Below are 12,460 nucleotides of genomic sequence, written 5' to 3' on the forward strand. Positions count from 1 at the left end.
CCAAAATACACAAACAACTCATGCAGTTCAATACCAAAAAAACAAACAACCCAATCAAAAACTGGGTGGAAGACCTAAATAGATATTTCTTCAAAGAAGACATACAGATGGATAACAAACACATGAAAAGATGCTCAACATCACTAATTATTAGAGAAATGCAAATCAAAACTACAATGAGATATCACCTCACACCAGTCAGAATGGCCGTCATTAAAAAAATCTACAAACAATAAAGGCTGCAGAGGGTGTGGAGAAAAGGGAACCCTCTTGCACTGTTGGTGGGAATGTAAATTGGTACAGCCACTATAGAGAACAGTATGGAGGTTCCTTAAAAAATGAAAAATAGAATTACCATATGACCCAGAAATCCCACTGCTGGGCATATACCCCGAGAAAACCATAATTCAAAAAGACACATGCACCCCAGTGTTCATTGCAGCACTCTTTACAATAGCTAGAACATGGAAGCAACCTAAATGTCCATCAACAGAGGAATGGATAAAGAAGATGTGGTACATATATACAATGGAATATTACTCAGCCATTAAAAGGAACGAAATTGGGTCAACTGTAGAGACATAGATGGACCTAGAGACTGTCATACAGAGTGAAGCAAGTCCGAAAGAGAAAAACAAATATCACATATTAATGCATATATGTGGAATCTAGAAAAATGGTATTGATGATCTTATCTGAAATACAGAAATAGAGACACAGATGTAGAGAACAAAATGTATGGACACCAAGGGGTAAAGGTGGGGGAGTGGGATGAATTGAGAGATTGGGATTGACATATATATAATATTGATACTATGTATACAGTAGTTAACTAATGAGAACCCAGTGTATAGCTCAGGGAACTCTACTCAGTGCTCTGTGGTGACCTAAATGGGAAAGAAATCCAAAAAAGAGGGGATATATGCATACATATACTTTATCCACTTTGCTGTACAGTAGAAACTAATACAACATTGTAAAGCAACTATACCCCAATAAAAATTAATTTTTTAAAAATAAAATAAATAAATTTTAAAAATTAAAATTTTAAAAATTAAAGAAACAAATGCTAAATTAAACAACAGGAAATATAAATTATAATATGCAGGTATCTGGTCTTCAGACAGAAAGGGGCTTTCAAAATTGGATATAAATGAAAATATACCATCAAATAATAATTGATAGAAATCAACATGCGAAGCTTTCAATGTGAATTAAAAATTAACATAAGCATTAAAAAGCAAAAGGAGGGCTTTCCTGGTGGTGCAGTGGTTGAGAGTCTGCCTGCCGATGCAGGGGACACGGGTTCGTGTTCCGGTCCGGGAAGACCCTGCATACCACGGAGCGGCTGGGCCCGTGAGCCATGCCCGCTGAGCCTGTGCTTCCAGAGCCTGTGCTCCGCAACAGGAGAGGCCACAGCAGTGAGAGGCCCGCGTACCACAAAAAAAAAAAAAAAAAAGAGTTAAAAGAGCTAAAAAATGGGAACCCGGCCACAGATGGGCCCACCCCCAACATCATAAAATTTACTACAAGGAACTCAACCAGGTTCTCAGAGCAAATATTTAGAGAAAAATCCCCTTAGGCTTCTGGCAGGGGCAGGGGAAAAGGAACCATTTTTAAATACTCCAGAGCACTCTGTTTTCAAGAAGGCCTGCCCTCTGGGGAAACTAGTTAACTAAACCCTAAGAAAGAGAGAAAGAAACAGAAAAAAACAATAATGTCTGAGAATTTCCCCAAATTAATGTCAGACACCAAACCACAGATCCAGGAATATCAGAGAAAACCAAGCAAGATAAATGGCAAAAAAGCCCTTAAGCTAGGCATATCTTTTTCAAACTACAGAACACTAAAGGGAAAGAAAAAAATCCTGAAAGAAGCAAGAGGGGGGTAAAAAACCCATCTTACCCACAGAGGAACAAAGATAAAAACTGCCTTCAACTTCTCAGAAACCATGCAAGCAAGAAGAAAGCAGAGCGAAATATTTAAAATGTTGAGAGATTTCTACATATATCATGTAAATTCTCGGATCTTTAGTCCCACTGATGGTAGCTGGGGTAAAACTATTTCTAACCCTCTTCGTCACCTTCTGTCCTCTTCTCCCTGCCCTTTCTCTCACTTCCACCCCAGGCACCAGGGGAAGGGGTTGGCGGACTCACACATTTGATGGAAGAAGGAGAGGCTGGGGAGGAGGTACTAAGGACTAGCCACAGGGAGGGGCAAACTTCTGCTTCTGAGATACACATTCCTTTGTCATCTCAAGTCAGGGAGAAGAAGAAAAAGAGCAAGGATGGGGTGGGAAAGGCAATATTTTGAATCTCTATACAAAACTATAAAATTCATTTCTGCTTTGGAAGGGTGGAAAAGACATTTTACTTCTATCTGATAGAGAACACGAACCTCCAAGAGGGTAAATATGGCATTGCAAATATTAAAGCGGAAGTTAATTTTGCAATTCCTCTTATTTTTGTAACAACAACAACAACAACAAAAGCTGAGCACAAGGAATTTGAAGACTTAGAGAAGATTTATACCATTGTTGTACCATTGCTTTGATTTGTACCATTGGTTTGTACCAATGATTTGTACCACTGTTTCATTTCTGCCTGACTCTTAATACCCAGTGAATTAAAAGGCCAGTTTTAAATGCAAAACAAAAACAAAAATAAAACAAACAAACAAAAAATTGTTGAGAGAAAAAACCCCCCACCAACCTAGAAGTCTGTAACCTGTGAAATTATCCTTCAAAAGTGAAGGAGAGAAAAAAAAAAGTGAAGGAGAAATAGACTTTCTCAAATAAATAAAACTTGAGGGAATTTGTTGCCAGGAGACATGTCTTGCAAATGATGTTTCTAAAAGTGTTTTGGCAGAGGAGATGAGGCTCAGAGGCTGCCCCAGCCCCTGCAGGAGAGTTCTGCCTGGGCTCGGGAACACCCTAGCCAGACTCACCTGAGCACAGAGCATCCTGGAGACAGTGAAGCCGTCAGTCACCAGGGAGGCCACCATTCTGAGGTGAAGAGTAGAAAGTGCTTAAAGTTGGGGTAGGGGAACAGAGGACTTTACTTTCTGCAGCCTGGTGCTAGCCAAGCCCCCAAGATACTTCCTGACTAATCTCACCCCACCCCCATGCTAACTTCCTGCAGGTCCCTTAACACTGCCCTTCACCTTGGCTAAAGGGGCAGAAAGAATTCTTCCATTGAAAGGAAGAAGGCCCATCAAGGAGAGGTCATGTGCCTGGTTGTCTAGTCAGTGACTGGCAGATAGCTAGGCCTCTGGAGCCTGATGGCCTGCACGATGGTTCTTTCTAGGCTGGATCCACTTCTAAGTCCCTCTGACCTCTGAAACTTAGGGCCAAGCCCCGCCCACAACGGGAGCCCAAGCATATGAGAACTAAGGTGGGACCATTTCAGGATGACTTCATCTTGACTTACACTTGAAAAAAATCTTCTAAGTTTAGCAAAATGGGCCCTCAGATTTTCTTGAGTCCTCTGAGCTGTTCCTACTAGCCACCAGCTGCCCCAGCTGCCCAGACCAAATCAAAGAAGACCTTGGCTAAACCCTATAAAAGGAAGGTGGTGGTGGTAGATAACGTTCACACTCCATTTCTGCTGCCAGGCACTTCATATAAAGACTTGATGACATGTAATTTGGCTAGAGGAGTACTTTCAGATTTGTTGCATCAGACCAGTGCCCCAAAGGAAGTTGCTGATTATATCATCTTTGGCATAGTTATACAGGAAGTGAAAACAAGCAATGTGGCTAGAGAGGCTGCCCTTGGAGATGACCTCTCTGATACATCTCCTGTATACGCTGTCACCATGGCTTGCATTTTTGCTAACCAAACCAGGACCACAGGTGTTGGCTTGATTACTTCTGGCCAGTATGATGTGGTCATGGCAGGTGGTGTAGAGTTAATGTCCTATGTCCCTATTTGTAATTTGAGGAAACACATGCTTGATCTCAATAAGTCCAAGACTCTAGGTCAGTGACTATCTTTAATATCTAAATTCAGATTGAATTTCCTATCATCTGAGCACGACCATGTATCACTCTGAAGACTGACTTGCCTCTGCCTTGCTGTTTCTCGACTGGAACAGGGTGAGTATGCACTGCACTTGCACAGTCTGGCCAAGAAGGCACAGGATGAAGGACTCCCTTCTGATGTTGTACATCTTCAAAGTACCAGGAGAAGATACAGTTACCAAAGATAGTGGCATTTGTCCTTCTTGAAGCAGATGGCCAAAATAAAACCTGCATTCATCAAGCCCTATGGCACAGTGACAGCTGCAAATTCTTCTTTCCTGACTGATGGCGCATCTGCAGTGCTGAGGAAAAGGCTCTGGCCTTGGGTTATTACCCGAAGGCATATTTGAGGGATTTTGTACATTTGTCTCAGGATTCGAAAGATCAACTTTTACTCGAACCAACATATGCTACTCTAAAAGTGATAGAAAAGGCAGGATTAACAATGAATGGTATTGATGCTTTGGAATTTCATGACGCTTTCTCAGGTCAGATTTTAGCTAATGGTAAAGCTATAGATTCTGATTAGTTTGTACAAAACTACATGGATTAAAAAAAAGTTGGGTTGCCTCCTTTGAAGAAGTTTAACAACTAGGGTGAGTCACTGTCCTTGGGACACCTGTATGGAGCCACTGGCTGCCAAAAAATTATGGAAGGAAGCAGGCCAGTATGGCTTAGTGGCTGTCTATGCAGGTGGAGTGAAGGGCCATGCTATGATAGATAACAGACCAGGAAAAAGTGACTTGGAGTTTCTGCGCAACACTCACACTAGACAAGGCCATTTCAGTACATTACTGAATGACATATATAGTTACTACTTCTCTTAGGAAAACACAATTTGTGGCCTTCTGTTAAACCTTTGCAATTAAACCTTGCTAGTGTTCCGAGCTTTCCAAAAATCATGGTTTACTGCTCTTTCAGGGACTTCTTAGTCACCATAATCTCACACAGTGATATGTTTAAGCAATTGATTTTGGTCTCTATTTTCATTAAAGATTAAACAAGGGGTTGCAATTTGAGAAAGAGATTAGCTAGGGTTTGGAATCATCTTTGTAATATTGGCAAAAAATACTCATTCATGTTTGTGACCTAAAGATAAATGTTTTCCTATAAAATACAAATCAATGTGCCTCTATCTTTATGGAAAGATAATTCAGAATTTAAACATCACTTAAAACTTACAGTAAATATTGAGATATATAAATACCATATTTGTTAACTGGAATTAACAAACTCCAGTTCTCTTAAACTGGAGAAGTATTGGGGGAAAAAAGTTCTTTAAAGACAAGGAAAATAATAAAGATCAGAAATTCAGATCTACATAAAGAAAGGAAGAGCATAAAAGGAATAAGTGAAAATATAATAAAAACTTTTAAAAAATTCTTAGTTGACCTAAAAGATATTTGTTCAAAAAGTTATACCAACAATATATTTGATTATGTATGCTTATATATATATATTTCAAATATATATATGCTTATGTATGCTTATATATAAGAGAAAAGAATGACAGCAATGATACAAAGAATGAAAAGAAATAATTAGGATTATTGTGTTATTATTAGGTACTCACACTACCCATGAAGTGGTATACTGTCATTCAAAAAGGGACTTAAATTATATATGTAAATGCCTATTGCCACATTTATGGCAACCATAAAAATGATAAAAAGTAGATGTATAACTTATATGCTAAGCAAGGAGGAAAAATAGAATCATATAAAATGCTCATTTGAAACCACCAAAGGCATACAAAAAGTGAGAGGCAAAAATAGGAACAAAGAAGGAGAGCATTAAATAGAAAGCAGTAATAAAGATGGTAGATATGAGTCCAAATATATCAATGATCACTGTGAACATCAATGGTCCAAATACACCAATTAAAAGAAAAAAGATTGTCAGAGTGACCACAAAATAAGACCCAATTATCTGATGTCTACAAGAAACTCATTTTAAATATAAAGACACATATAGATTTGAAGTAAATGGCTGGAGAAAAATATATCATAGTAATACTAATCAAAGAAAGCAGAAGTAGCTACATTAATTTCAGATGGAGTAGATTTCAAAGAAAGAAAATTATTAAGGATAAAGAAGGGCATTATGTAATGATAAAGGGGTTAATTTTCCAAGAAGCCATTACAATCCTTAACACGTATATGTCTAACAACAGAGCATCAAACTATGAGAGGCAAAAACTAATAGAACTACAAGGAGAAATAGATGAATCCACTATCATGGTTGAAGACTTCAAATCCCTCTATCAGAAATGGACAAATTGAGCAGGCAGAATAGCAGTAAGGACATAGTTGAACAAAACATCACCATCAATCAACTGAATATAATTGACATTTATAGACTAAATCTTCCAACAACAGCAGCATACACATTCTTTTTGAACTCACATGGAACATTCCCCAATATGGACCATATTCCTGGTCTAAACACACCTTAAAATTTTAAAAGAAGAGAAATCATATAATGTCTATTCTCAGATAACAATGAAATTTAACTGGAAGTCAATAATAGAAAGATAATTGGAAAATCCCAAAATATGTGGAGATTGAACAACACACTGTTTTTTTTTTTTTTGCGGTACATGGGCCTCTCACTGTTGTGGCCTCTCCCGTTGCAGAGCACAGGCTCCAGACGCACAGGCTCTGGACACGCAGGCTCAGCGGCCATGGCTCACGGGCCTAGCCGCTCCATGGCATGTGGGATCTTCCTGGACTGGGGCACAAACCCATGTCCCCTGCATCGGCAGGCGGACTCTCAACCACTGCGCCACCAGGGAAGCCCCCAACACACTTCTTAATAACACATGAGTCAAAGAAGAAATCTGGAGAAAAATTTTAAATCACTTTTTCCTAAATTAAAATTAAAAAACAACTTATGAAAAATTGTGGGATGCAGCAAAAGCAGTACTTAGAGGGATTTTATAGCATCAAATGCATATACTATAAAAGAAGAAAGATTTAAAATCAGTAATCTAAGTTTCCATAGGAAGAACCTAAAAAGAGAATAGAAAACAAAATCCAAAGTAAGCAGAAGAAAAGAAATAGTAAGAATTAGAGCAGAAATCAATGGAATTTAAAACAAGAACTAAATAGATTAGATCAACAAAACCAAAAGCTGTTTCTTTGAAAAGATAAGATAAATTGATAAATCTTTAGCCTAGTTGAGAAAAAAAGACAAGTCACAAATTACTAATATCAGAAATGAAAGAAGTAGCATCACTACAGACTCTATGGACATTAAAAGGATAATGAAGGAATACTATAAACAATTCCATGCCCACAAATTTGATAACCTAGATTAAATGGGTCAGATCCTTTAAAGACATAATTTGCCAAAAATCACACAAAAGAGATATAGACAATCTAAATAGCCCTAAATTTATTAAATAAATTGAATCAACAATTAATAACCTTCCAAAACAGGAAGCACCAGGCCCAAGTGGGTTCACTGGTGAATTACACCAAATCTCTAAGGAATAAATTGTACCAGCTATTTACAAGGTTTATCAGAGGATGGAAGCAGAGGAAATGCTTCCTAACTCATCCTATGTGGCCAGCTTCACCCTAATACTAAAGCAAAACAAAGACAGTACAAGAAAAGAAAACTATAGGCCAAAATCTCTCATAAGCATAGATGCAAAAATCCTCAACAAAATATTAACAAGTTGAATGCAACAATGTACAAAAAGAATTATATACTACAACCAAGTGGGATTTATTCCTGTTAGGCAAGGCAGGTTGAGCATTCAAAAATGAGTTAATGTAATCCATCAGTATAGGCTAAAAAAGCAAAATCACATGATATCAATAGATGCAGAAAAAGTATTTGATAAAATCCAGCCACCACTTATGATAAAATCTCTCAGTAAACCAGGAATAGAGCCAAACATTAACTTGATAAAGAATATCTATAAAAATTCTACAGCTAACATCAAACTGAATGGTGAGAAACTTGAAGTTTTCCCATTAAGGTCAGAACAAGGCAAGGATGTCTCCTCTCATCACTCTTTTTCAGTACTGTACTAGAAGTTCTAGCTAGTGCAGTAAAACAAGAAAAGGAGGTAAAAGGTATATGGATTGGGAAGGAAGAGATATAATTATCTCTGTTTGTAGATGACATGATCATCTGTGTCAAAAATCTGAAAGAACTGACAAAACTAATAAGTGATTATAGCAAGGTTGGAGAATACAAAATTAATATATACCAATCAATTACTTTTATACAATTATATATCAGCAATGAAGAAGTAGAATTTGAAATTAAAAACACTCTACCATTTACATTAGTACTAAAAAAGTGAAATAGTTAGGTATAAATCTAACAAAATGTGTACAAGATCTATATAAGGAAAACTATAAAACACTGATGAACAAAATGGAAGAAAAACTAAATAAATGGAGAGATAGTTCATGGTCATGTGTAGGAAAACAAAATTGTCAATATTGTTAAGATGTCGGTTTTCCCTATCTTGGTCTACAAATTTAATGCAATCCTAGTCAAAACACTAGCAAGTTATTTTTTGGATATGGACAAACTGATTCTATGGTTTATATGGAGAGTCAAAAGAACTAAAATCGCCAAGAAAATATTGAAGAAGAACAAAGTTGGAAGACTGACACTGCCTGACTTCAAGACTTACTATACAACTACAGTAATCAAGAAAGCATGGAATCAGTGAAAGAATAGAAAATTGATCAGTGGAACAAAATAGAGAGCCTAGAAGGAGACATATAAATATAGTCAACTGATTTTTGACAAAGGAGTAAAAGCAATACTATGGAGCAAAGACAGTCTCTTCAACAAATGGTGCTGGAGCAACTGGACATCCACAAGCAAAAAAAAAAAAAGAGTTTAGACACAGAGCTTACATCCTTCACAAAAATTAACTCAAAATGGATCAGAGATGTAGGTGTGAAACACAAAACTATAAAACTCCTAGAAGATAATATAGGAGAAAACCTAGATTACCTTGGGTATGGCAAAGACTTTTTAGATACAACACAAAAGGCATGATCCATGAAAGGAATAACTTACAAATTGGATTTAATTAAATTTACAAACTTCTGTTCTATGAAAGACAATATCAAGAAAACAAGAAGACATAGACTGGGAGAAAATATTTGCAAAAACCACATCTGATAAAGGACTATTATCCAAAATATACAAAGAACTCTTAAACCTCAACAGCAAGAAACAAACAACCTGATTTAACAAATGGGCCAGACTTTCACATGCCTCACCAAAAAAAGATACACAGATGGCAAATAACCACACAAAAGATGCTCCACATCATGTTATCAGGGAAATGAAAATTAAAACAAGGAGATATCCCTACAAACCTATTAGAATAATCAAAATCCAAAACACTGACAATCCCAAATGCTGGTGATGATGTGGAGCAACATGAACTCTGATCCCTGCTGATGGTTTCTTACAAAAGTAAATATACTCTTACTTTATGATTCAACAATCATGTTTCTTGGTATTTTACCCAAAAGATTTGAAAACTTATTATGTCCAAACACAAAAACCTGCACATGGATGTTTATAGTAGCTTTATTCATAATTGTCAAAAGTTTGAAGTAACGAAGATGTCCTTCATTAGGCGAGTAAGTAAGTAAACTGTTGTACATCCAGACAATGGAATACTATTCAGCGCTAAAAATAAATGCACTATCAAGCCATGAAAAGACATGGAGGAACCTTAAATGCATATTACTGAGGGAAAGAAGCCAATCTTAAAAGGCTATGGACTGTATAATTCCAACTCTATAATATTCCAGAAAAGGCAAAACAATGTAGACAGTAAAAAGATCAGGGGTTGCAGGGGTGTGTGTGGGAGGGAGGAATGAATTGATGCAACAGAGAGAATTTTAGGACAGTGAAAACACTCTGTATCATACCATAATGATGAATGCATGTCATTATACATTTCTCCAGACCTATAGAATTTACAGCACCAAGAGTGAACCATAATATAAATTATGGACTTTGGGTGATTGTGATGTATCAATGTAGGTTCACCAATTCTAACAAATGTACCTCTCTGATGGGGGATGTTGATAACTGGGGGAGGCTGTGCATGTGTGGAGGCCGGGGGTATATGGGAAATCAATGTACCTTCCCCTCAATTTGTGAACCTAGTACACAAATTTTATTTTATCTAAAAAATAAAGTCTTAATAAAACAACACCACCAAATTTTTAATCACATATTTAAGAGAGAAGGAAAAGTAGGTTTGTTTAAGAGGTGAAGAGGAGAAATAACCCTCAAGCGGGGCATGTAGAATCATATAATATAAAGATGGGAAGAAAGAGATAAGCAAGAGTGAATTGATAGAGTTAGCTTGAAAGTGAAAGAGGCAGTAACCAAAAGACTTCCCACGTTTCTAAAGATGCCATTTGATTGCCAGAGTCGCTGTTCTAACAAAATTATTTGGAAGCCCGCTAGACCCCTCTGAAGTTTGTCTTCCTTTTTGTCATAAGTCCTATCAGTAGCCTCCAGAACAACATGTAGAGATTCATCAGTTTAATTCTTCAAATCTCTAATGTATCTTCTGGGAAAATGACACATCAACAGAATCCATTACTCCAATCAATATTTCAGGAAGCCCTGAGAGCATATGCTTGCCAGTGACAATCTATGTTATCACTCCAAAGGAAAGGTGAACATTCCTTCCTAGCCTTTTTTTAAATGGATGTTAGATACTGCATGAGAAAATATCAAACCTATCCATTTCACTAATTTCACTGTTTCATTGAGGAAACTATTGGTTGTTCAATGAAAAAAGGAATGACACATTCATAGGAAAATGGTCATTTATAAATGGATATCTATCCGTCACATTACTGTAAAACAATTACTTGAGAAAAAGCATCCTCAGCAGAACAAAAGACTTGAGAAATAAGGTCTCTGTAATTGGTATCATGAACAATTATAGTCCTTACACACTCATTTTAATACTTCAACTTTTCAATGATAACAGTTCTAATGTCTAAATATGAGAAAAAAAATCACCAGCACCTGGTTGTATCCTCCTATCCCTTTCACACATTTAAATACTAAATTCCTAAAACATTTTAAAAGAATATATTGTTTCACTTTCTTCTTCCACATTTATCTATTTAACCATCTGTCTGTTTACCTACCTGCCTTTCTACTGCCTACTTACCTACCTATTAATTATCTCTCTTTCTATCTCAACAAGATTTTCATATGGAATACCTTAATACAAATTATTCTTTGTTGATCATTTGTAAGATGCTGAAAACTTTGTGACCTTTTGTCAAACAGTTATTAACTCATTAGATTCCCATTGCCCAGTTATAACAACTGTATACTTTAGAAATAGATAAATAATAAGTAATTTTTATGATTTTGTATTTTTTGTTATTTAGGTACATTTAAGGTGTCACGAATATTTGGTAATATGATATTAAATCTGTTCTATACAGAAATTATCACTGCAGTATAAAACTAACATGTGTCTTCAATCTGTCTTATTGGGTAGTCTTTTTGGTTTGTGTTAATATAAATCTGGAGTCAAAAATTTATCCTTATTGAAACTCTATTTTCTTTAAGCTTACAGTCAAAATTATACTTATTTAAATGAATCTGCTATCATTTGAGCTGAATTTTTATTCTTAACAGGTTGAGAATATTTTTCTTTGTAAGCTAAACTCAGTTTGAGGCATTTGCACAATACCTTAACAATAAAGATGAAAAATCCTGAGGTAGACTTAGATCTGATAGCTTTATGTATTTAAGATTCTCTTTGTTATTTTTAATCCTCCTTGTATATATTCTCACAGAACGCAATTCAGTGTTTGAGACAAATTCAATTACTGAAATTTACAGTATATGAGAAACTTTAAACTATGTTTAAAGATACCATTGAGATGTGGGAAAAAATACAGACTGCTATAGGAAACCATAACTAGGAGACTAAGATGAACATTTATCTACTCAAGGGGAAAAAATGCAATTCCTCTTGAGATTTGAAGAATTATTTGATATAATCTATACTGATTTTTCATACTACAAAATAAATAATTTGGGGGAAGTTAAAAATGTTAAAAGCATAACGAAATCTAAAATAAGAGGGGATATATGTATATGTGTAGCTGATTGACTTTGCTGTACAGTAGAAACTAATGCAACATTGTAAAGCAACTATACTCCAACAAAATTAATTTAAATAAATAAATAAAAATGTTAAAAGCATAAAGAAGTTTAAAAATACCATTTTTTGCTTACAACTTATATCTGCAGTCACCATGTTTTGTAAATTGGTAATATATTTGTTTTCCACTATTCATATATTATTTCAGAAGTTTCTATTTATTTATCAGAATATTTTATAAATATAAGGATTGTTTACTATATCTATATCTGATGTTCTACCACCAAGAAGAGGAAATAT

General features: G+C 35.8%; 1 pseudogene; it reads left to right on the top strand.

The window, feature by feature from the left end:
• The first annotated feature begins 3,458 nt into the window (after nucleotides 1-3,458).
• On the top strand, nucleotides 3,459-4,847 carry LOC132519146 (trifunctional enzyme subunit beta, mitochondrial-like; annotated as a pseudogene).
• Nucleotides 4,848-12,460: the final 7,613 nt, after the last annotated feature.

The sequence above is a fragment of the Lagenorhynchus albirostris genome, chromosome 4, assembly GCF_949774975.1.
Source record: "Lagenorhynchus albirostris chromosome 4, mLagAlb1.1, whole genome shotgun sequence".
Taxonomy (NCBI): Eukaryota; Metazoa; Chordata; class Mammalia; order Artiodactyla; family Delphinidae; genus Lagenorhynchus; species Lagenorhynchus albirostris.